Source organism: Arachis ipaensis, chromosome B2 (assembly GCF_059453495.1).
Source record: "Arachis ipaensis isolate K30076 ecotype BB chromosome B2, ASM5945349v1, whole genome shotgun sequence".
NCBI lineage: Eukaryota > Viridiplantae > Streptophyta > Magnoliopsida > Fabales > Fabaceae > Arachis > Arachis ipaensis.
The window spans coordinates 12,177,087-12,187,608 of NC_142437.1; positions in this window are offsets into that span (position 1 = coordinate 12,177,087).

Here is a 10,522-nt window from a genome sequence, read left to right on the forward strand (position 1 = left end):
AATTTCTCTAAAGAAATATCCAACTTTAAAATAGATAATATTATAGACAGTTAAAAGAAGATTTAATTGAATACATATAATAATCTCATAATGCTTGTCGTTAACTATAAAATTTTAACTATTTTTTTATATTAAGTAATTTTATAAATTAGTTTAATCTCGAATTATATATTGTATATTATTGTTATATATGAATTTTTTAATATTAATATATTTTAATAGTGAATTATTTTTTAATTTATAAATTTAAATAATATTATTATAAAAAATAATAACTATATTAATTTTAATTATTTTAATTAATTAATTAAATAAGACCACAATAGAAATTAAAATTAGTTTTTTTTAATAGAAAAAAGAAAAATATTTTAAATTTTTATTTATTATTTATGACATAAAAATTGGTGTGAAATTATTTTATATGGCAAATAGACTATAAATAAAGACTTAAATGAGTTCTCTACTAAAAATAATCATCTAAACTTTACCGTACACTCTTTATGCTTCCCGCCGTGTGAGATTTCAGATTTCTCCACAAATTGGAGCTCCTTTTTTTTTCAAATAAACTCAAAAGTAAGTTAGTTATTCACGAGAGTAGGAATGATATATATCGCATCTATCTAAAGTTACTAAACAATAATACTAAGTGATCGATTCTTTTTATCTAAGATCTAAGAGTTTTTGTGCCATTTATAATCATAAATATGTGTTGTAATAGTGATAATGAGTTGGTAACTCGCTATGTTTTGTTTAGGACATACATACATGGATTGATACTACTAGGTGCTAACATACACATGAGTGCTTATGATACAAGCAAGTCATAATTAAATAGCATCACATACACCTAATAAGTAATTAACTAATTTCACCAACTGAATCAAGCAGTGACTACTCCTAGTTATATATGCAATGCTCAATTAATTTATCTATTTTATTTCAAAAGATTTTCCTTCTTGTTATTAGTTTATCTTGTATAGTATCAAATTATATTGACATTTTGTTTTATATATCACAGTTGACTCATGAAGTTTAAGTCAGCCTGCTGCTGTTTAATGTTTATTTAGTTCAACTCAATTTTACGTATGTAGCGGTTTGTGATCGTGGATCTGCTCTATTATTAATTACAGATGGTAATTTTCTTTTGCTTTTTCTTTTCTATTCTATTTTTTGCTTTTTCTTTTTGTAATTAAAAAAATTGATAAAATTATATTCAAAGTTCTGAAGTGAGTTCAGAAAGAGGTTGAATCTAAATTTAAAAAGAGGTTGAATCCCATTTTGTATTTTATAAATTGATAATACAAAACCTGTGAAATAGGAGATTTTTTTTTTTTGGTCTCATTTTGAAGTGAGAGACAGAAACTAATAATCCAGAGATGAGAGAACCACAATATATTTTGATTTGACCACGAAGTATAATATAATCTACATGCACTCTTCACCATAAATAATAATAAAATTTTTACTATAATAAAAAATGATTACAAACACTAATTCTAATATACTCACAATTTTGTAATTCACCTAAATTTACCAAATTTAATAATCTTTAAGTGTTAACCCAACTTAGATAAAGGATATTAAGTACACTCTAATTCAATATACTTTCTAAAACCTTCAAACAAAAGTATAAATGATTTTTGTATGAAGAAATTCTCTTTACCTTTTATGTCTATCTCTCAATATATAAATTTAATTCTAGATAATAAAAAAAATTAGAACACACTCAAAAATATAAATAAGAATAAAAAATGTATATGTATGATCTGAATTGGTTGAATAAATCATTATATGTAGAGCTTGTTGACCTCTTCTTCAATGTATGAATTATTTTCTTATTTGTTGAAGTGGTTGTTGCACTCAATGCTATAACCATTGGCTTGTTTGAAAATCCTTTCTTTGTTTAGCTTGATAGCAATGTGCAGCAGCTTTTCTAATAAAGCTTGATTTCATCTTCAATGATATATATTATTCTCATTATTGCTGTTTTACACAATTCAAGCTTGCTTGTTTTGGTCATCTTTAATTACTTCTTATAATGTTTATTATAATAAATTAGTTATAATAAAAAATTATCAATTATGTTTATCAACACAAGAGTTAATATTCAAATATTGACTCAGCAATCTTTTTTTAGTGACAAACATGACTAAACAGAATTTAAGAAGAGAAAGAAAATGATAACTTCACTGAATTTTCAGCAAATTCTCCTGCTTATGAGCATCCAACCAATCAAAAACAAAAGTACAAAATGTGGTACCAGAGCATAAACCAAAACAGCATATATATAATAAGGAATTGCTAGATAAATATGGTGCATATGAAATTAGGATTAGAGCAGAAAAAAAAATCGAATAAGCACAAAAACCTATCAGGTCAAAATAGCAAAAGTAATGTAAAAAGATACCAAAAGCAAAAACCAAAACTAAGTTTATGCATAAGTCCATAAAGCATAAAATATAAAACTAGTCTAATAGTAAAACTAGTTTAATCTTTAACTTATCCTCTTTTTATCATCAAAAAGAAAAAACCAAAAAGAGTACCTACAGCAAGATATAAGTTCTAACAGTTTATAAAAAATAGAAGTTAGGAATTATTACAGTCATCCATAAATTAGTTTAAAAAAAAAATAGGAGATAAAATAAAAAAAATGTCTCTTAAAATCAACAGTATCAATAGCATAGAGATATCCTGAGACATCAGAATCAGATTCCTCAGTTAATCCTTCTTTCTCTTCTTCTTTAGATAAGTAGGATACGTCATTGAGCTTGCCCCTTAAAGTATTGCTTAACAATTCCCAATTTTCTACTTGGATTTCCTACATCCAATGCAAGATTAGTTTCATTCTTCTTTTGTATTTTGGTACGCATGATCTTCAAATTAGAAAAGAAAAAGACCTCGTGGAGCATATCTTTCACGATGCCTGAAAGAATCTTAATTTTGGAACTTTTGGTATGCTTTTTTGGATTAGTTGGAGAGTCTGTTATGCTTTACTATACCGCTCCCTTTTAAATTAAAAATCAGTTACGCATTTCGGTAATTTCAACAGATAAATCAACATTATAATACCAGTTCAGCAGCGCTACTACTACTAGTGCACATCTGTTCCTGGTACACCACAATCAGTTGCTCCATCCGCTTCCTGTCTAAGCTCTAACCTGAGAGAATTTGTGTTTGACATGCGCGCGAAGATTTCGTTATACCTCTCGCTGCTGAGCCTGTTGGTAAAGGCTCTAGGTGAGATTCAGTACCTACTCCCTCAAATTGACAACACTGTCCTCGGGATCGACATCACGGCTGATGGCAAAGGCAGTTGAAGCCCTCAATGTGGAGGTGCGGAGGTTGTTAGCGAAAAACGATCCTAACCTATAGACATGATTCTTGTATGGCTCAGATGCGGTCTCGTCCCAAATCGTGTTAGGATTGACGACTGCATCAACGGAGTTGTTATCGTCTTCTCCAGTAGGTTAGGATTGCTGGGTTGCGGCCTCTAGCCTCTATCACTCTATGTGTAGGACTCCTGCATACATGTTATGATTAGGACGCAAGTTAATTAAAAACTTTACTTACATAATGATCCGCAAACCGTTGATCATCAAATCTCTCATTATTCCCGTTCAAAGTGTGAGTATACTTGAAAGACTCCGCTGTTGTTGCATCACGATCCAACGACTTAGACTGCACATGTTAAAACAATATGTTAAATCAAATAATAATGACATTAAACGTCAAAGACAAAACGAACTTAACAACAAAATGAAACAAGTTACATACCAGCCTGACCTTTGTCTTCATGAAAGTCACTGAGCCGCCAATATACTTCGACAACCTGGCCGATGCCCTGTTAGCTCTATTTGTGAGACGTCGACGCCTGAACCCCTCATCAATCTTTCAATACAGTACCTTCTTAATGTCTAGGCGGAGCCAAATAGCCAGTGAGATAATCGTGCCTCTCACGTACGCCTCCCACGTATGTCCTTACATCTCAATGCTTCACCAATTTGATCCTTGTCAAGAACAATGATTTTGCTTTTCACATATGAAACAAACTCGACATCTTGATATCTCATATTAGAATAAAATTGCCTAACCAAATCAGGATGCACTTGTCGCGAATAGCAAACAAAGGCAACCATCCATGGCAGCTAAAAGTGAATAAAATCCAAACCTTTCTCAACTAAAGTTTCGAGGAAAACCAATTTTGGAGTAACAATGGGTCTATCAATAATGTCATTTTGAAAGAAATGCCAATTAGTAAGCCTCAAAAACTTTTTGGAATAAAAAATTTTCTTTTGGAAGTTTAGCATATTCGGATTTTAGGCAATAGGGTCATGCAAATAACATGGGAATAATGAAAAAGATACCTAACATGGGAATTAAAATAACGGTTTGGGTGTGAGACTTGTTTGGAATTTGGCTGAAATAACACTTGTTCACGTCGTATTCCAAAAGTTGATGAAGACTAATTTTCTAAACTTCTTTTAGTTAAGAACTATGTTGTTGATAGAAAAAATTGTGAAAAACTAATTTGAAGTATCATTTAAAAAAAGATAATGTTGCATTTTCCAAGAGCATATATTTAAAAAATTGAGCATTTTATATCGTTAAAAAAATCAAAATAGATTCTTAAATAAAAGAGGAACTATAGGGAGCCAATAAAATATTTGTACAATGTGTACAATGAATGTTTAGGGATGTCCAATTCAATATTAGAGATATAACCATTAGTGTTACATTTTCCCATCAGCTGAAACTTTTGGATGAGTGGAATTATGACATAGTATGTTAAAAATTTGAAAAAAATGTTAAATTTTTGGCGTTTACTCTGCAATATTTATAGGAGGCCACTCAGATAAAGACGTCTAAAACGTCTTTTTTTAAAAATGTTTTCATGTTGTGTTTTAATTGGTTTCTGTATAATTTATTCGGTGTTCCTCATCACATATTATTAAATTCCTCAAAAGATTTTCTTTCCAAAAATAATAAAAAATATTTAATTTGGACTAAAACAAAAAAAAGTAATAGATTAACTATTAAATTTTTTTTAAAAGATTATTTACATAAAAAAATATATCACATTCATCAATATATATATATAAAACAAGCTCTTAAAATTTTTATAAATAAAAAAAATAATTAATTTTTATTCGTATAATATATAAAACAATTACTATATTATTATTATATTATAGATTAGAATTTACTAATTTAAATTATGTTTTTATTTTTAATATAAGCATTAGAAATAAATAAATTTTTTATAACAAGATGTAATGTAACAAAATATATATAATATTAATTAATTTTTAAAAAATTCTGAAAAGATGGTTTTTTCTAATAAAGTGTTATTAAAAAATTAACATTATAAAAATTAATTTCAACCAATATGATATAATAGGTTATTAAATATATTTAATACAAAACACATTGAATATAAATTTTTATTGAGTTTAAATTTTAAATAATTTTTAATTGAATTTTAAATATTTTTATTTTAAAGAGTTAGAATATTTTAACATCATTCTTTTCGTATCTTTTTAATTGCGTCTTTAATTTTTTAAATTATAAACCTTATTATTTATAATTAAGAGTAATGTTTTAACACCACCAATTAGTCACACATATAAAAATACAAGAACAATTCTATTGTCATAATTATAATCTAACTTTATAAGCAATACAATACAATGAAACTATATATAAGTAATATAACTAAATTTTATCTATATCTATAGTCACATTTTATAAATAATATAATTAAATTATATTTATGTTTATAATTAAAATATGAATAAAAATACAAAAAATTATCAGGATGGTTAATTTTTTTCGTTCATAATTTTTTTTATTATTTTTGTTTTGAAAAGTTTAATTATTTTAATAATTAATTATTTTTTAAAAAAGATAATTGAATAACACAAAAAAGTCTTATTAAGAATAATTTATTTATATATGATTAAAAAATAATTGAATAATTATATATGATAAAAAATTAATATTATTAAAAAATAAAATTTATTTTAAAATTAAAAATAAAGTTTATTTAAAAATAAAATTAAAAATCATGGTTTTTTTCTTTTTTTCAAAATTTATCTACGAGTAATTCTATAAATATTTTATGATGAATAAAAATATTAAACTCGTACTAAAATTTATTCTAATAAAATTTATTTTTATTCTACTAAACGTTAAATAAACTATTGAAAAGAATTTTGTTTCCTCCATTAGAGAAGAATGATAAACTTCCATACTTCTATTATGTTATGGCAATAATTTGGCCTGTTATTTTTTAATGTACATAATAATAATAATAATAATAATAATAATAATAATAATAATAATAATAATAATAATAATAATAATAATAATAATAATAATAATAATAATAAACAAGTATATCACAGTAAAAAAGGAAGCACATCACCAAATAATTTATCATCCGAATTATATATGAATCAAATTGATAATATCAGGGCTAACACTACAAAAATCAATAACAAAGTTAGGGACTTACAAAATCTTTCTTAAGATCATAGAAAAAAATGTTTATATTTGTGTGATATATAAAACAATTATCATATTATTATTATTATTACATTATATATATATATATATATATATATATATATATATATATATATATATATATATATATATATATGAGCAAAAAAAGTCCAACTGTTTTAAAATAAAATTTTCTTTTAATATTTGATTAAATGTTCTTGTATTTAGTACTTTTTTTTTACACTTCCTCTTAGTTAAAAATATAATCATTATAATTTTTTAGTTATTATTGCTAGGATGTTTACAGATGGGATAATATGGCTGAAATTTCGATCCAATCCGCACTAAACTCATTAGATCAAATTCGATATTCGCACTTTTTATGTTTGGATCATACATCAAATATATCCATAAAATAAAAAATATTAAAAAATTTTATTTTTATAAAAAAAGTCAATAACTTTTTTTGTTTACTTTTTTAAACATATTTACTTCTATCTGATTAGAGTGTGGATCCAATTCGATCTAATCTGATCATCTTATAGATCATATCATATCCTCAAATTACAGATCGGATAAATATTGTGATTTATATGGATATGATTTAATCTATGAACACCCTTAACTACTACTATAGGTTCATTGTTGTAAAAGAATGCTTCTTTTATTATAAACCATTATTAGATCTTAATTACCATTAAAACAACTTAATTGTCAACAAAGAGATAATACTTATTGGTCTCTGAAATTATGTTCGTATTTCAATCCATAGTTGTAAAAACTGAACTGGATCGGCTGGTTCGACCGAAAAACTAGTGAACCGGACTAGAGTCCGATTTGGTTTATTTCTTGGACCATTTAAAGAATAAAACCGGTGTGAACCGGTACGAACCAGTCTAACCGAACTGGTCTGCTTTAAAAAATTTTTAAAATGTCTCCACAAGGTCTCGAAACAAGAACCTTGGAGCAAAAACAACCTCTACTTGCCACTTAGCCATTACACTTCTAAATACTATATTTGACAAATACTAATTATATAGTATACATAAATATCTAATTTAATTTAATTTTTATTTTTTCTATTTTTAAAATTAATTATATTTTAATTATATACCATTATTAATATAAATATAAATTTCACTAAAAATTTATTAATTTACTTGATCTATTTTATTGCTAGTATTGTGATTAAGGTTATTTGTTTGATGTTAGTTTTAAAATCTACTGATATTATAGTTAGATGATAGGCTTTGTGAATTAATTATTTTTTTATTGTGTCAAAATAAGATACTATTGTAGTATTAAAATTTTATGGTTTTTTTATATTAGTTATTTTTAGAAGTTGAGACTTGATTCTTCATAAAATGTTAGTGAAGATATGTATTTTATATTTTAATTTTAATTTTTTAACTATTTTATATTTTATATTTACGTGAGACCGGTTTCATCAGTTTAACCAGTGATTTATCGGTTGAACTAATAAACCAGTGAACCAGTAGCTTGACCGGTTCGATCACTGGTTCGGTTCTAACAACTATATTTCAATCTAATTTCAAAAATTTTGATTTACTCAATTTAGTCTCCCAACTTAATAGTTATGACTCACATTGGTTCCTAATCTTATTTTTGTCACTGTCTCACAAAATCGTTAACGACATGCTGAGATGGACTAACGACTGCTGCATTATACATTCTAGCGACTTTTTGATGTGACAATTGAAATTTTTTTTATCTTATTTTTTTTTTCAACTAAACACTTAAAACCCTAATATGAGTCACGGATACCTAAGTTAAAAAATCAAACTAAGTAAATTGAAACTTTAAAAATTAGATTAAAGCTCGAATATAACTTCAAAACAGAACTTTAACTTATGTAGTGATTAATTTAAATGAGAATCAAATAAATCAAAATTCAACATAATTTTTATCAATGTTTTCAAATTCGAAATTTCTATACCAAAATTAACTAGGATTTTTTTAAATTAAAAATTTAATAAAATAGTGACTTTAATTATCTTAACCAATGTCCTAATTAATTACTTTTATGTCTTAAAAAAACTGTATATGAGAAGAAAATAATTAATTTGTCTGCTTTAATAAATAGTTATTTTACTAAAATGAAAGAAACTATTTTTTAGAATTTTTTAAGAACTAATTAATATTATATATATTTTGTTACACTACGTTTAGTTATAAAAATTTTATTTATTTCTAATGCTTATATTAAAAATAAAAAGAAAATTTAAATTAGTGAATCTTAATTTATAATATAATAATAATATAGTAATTATTTTATATATTGTACGAATATAAATTAATTATTTTCTTATTTATAAAAATTTTAAGAGGCTTGAGCTTGTTATATATATATATTGATGAATGTGATATATTTTTTTATGTAAATAATCTTTTAAAAAAAATCTAATAGTTAATCTATTACCTTTCTTGTTTTAGTCCAAATTAAATATTTTTTATTATTTTTGGAAAGAAAATCTTTTGAGAAATTTAATAATATGTGATAAGGAACACCGAATAAATTATGCAGAAACCAATTAAAACACAACATGAAAATATTTTTAAAAAAAGACGTTTTAGGCATCTTTATCTGAGTGGCCTCCATATTTATATGTCAAATATTTTGAAAGAAATTTGACAAAATACGTGATAATTCTTTGGGTGTATGAATCGAATCTCTTTAGAAAAAAGATCTTTTGTCTCATGGTAGCCTGCTCCAGTTCCCTTACAAAACTTTCGTTATTGGGTTAGCCATACACTTCACATGTTTCTTGTTAGTTCCGATCCCGAAAAGAAAGGAAGAATTTTTTTACAAAGTTTTTGTGTTGTCAATTCCTAATCGTAGTGCTTCTTCCCCCATGCCGCCTATTGCTACTAGTGGAGTAGTGGAGTAAAGTTAATCTAACTCTATAGTATAAGTATAACCTTTCGCTTAATACTAAAAATCTATAATTGAAGCATATGAGGCTGCATTAATGGTGCATCGCTTCTATAAATAGCAAGGTTTGCTTCATTTCAATTTGAACCAAGAGAGGGGAAAAATCTAGCGAGAAAATATGTGAAGGTTGAGTTATATATTAACAGATGTTTTTTTTGTGATAAAAGGTGTTTGTTGTGTTTAAAAATTATAAAGTTTGGTAAAATATTTTTGGAATAAAAAAGTTTAGGGAGCCAATTAGCACATAAACTAACTCAAATCAATTCTTTGTATTTTTAATTTTGAAATTTAAAAAATTAAGATAATGAGAAATTATTTTTTTTTTTATAACAGACTTCCTATTTTTTAACTAGTTGATTCTAGTTGACTATACTCCTAGTTAGTTCTTAGTAGAATCATTTTGAAAATAACACTCCATTATATTCCTTGGTATAGAAATATGTAATCAGGACAAAATAGTATCTATAACATAGGAGTATAGAAATAATACTATGTAATTATTCTGAATGTAAAAAAAAAAAAATTAAAGCTAGTTTGTGATTTATATCCAATTTTAAAATTTTCATGTTAAATAATGGGATAAGTTATTATTCATGTAATAGTTCTTTTGTAATTTTTTTTATCCGTACATATATATATATATATATATATATATATATAGAGTAAAGTATCGTTTTTAGAACCCAACGTTTGGGATAAATTCTATTTGTATCCCTAACGTTTGTAAAAGTGATTTAATGTTATCCTGCCGTCAATTACACATCATGAACGCTTTAGTTTTAGTTTTAAATCGATGATCTAGTCCTAAAAATAGCTCATCAAAAGTTGAAATTAATTCCTACAACATTTACATAATTCACTTTTCTAGGGACTAGGGACATAATTGAATCTAAACACAAATAGTGAGTATAATATTAACCGTTAGTATAATTGAGAATAAATACATCGAATTGAGAATAATTGAAAAATATAATATGATTTGTTAGTATAATTGATAGTAGGATAACATTGAATCACTTTTATGAACGTTAGGGATACAAATAGGATGATTAAAACGTTAGGGAC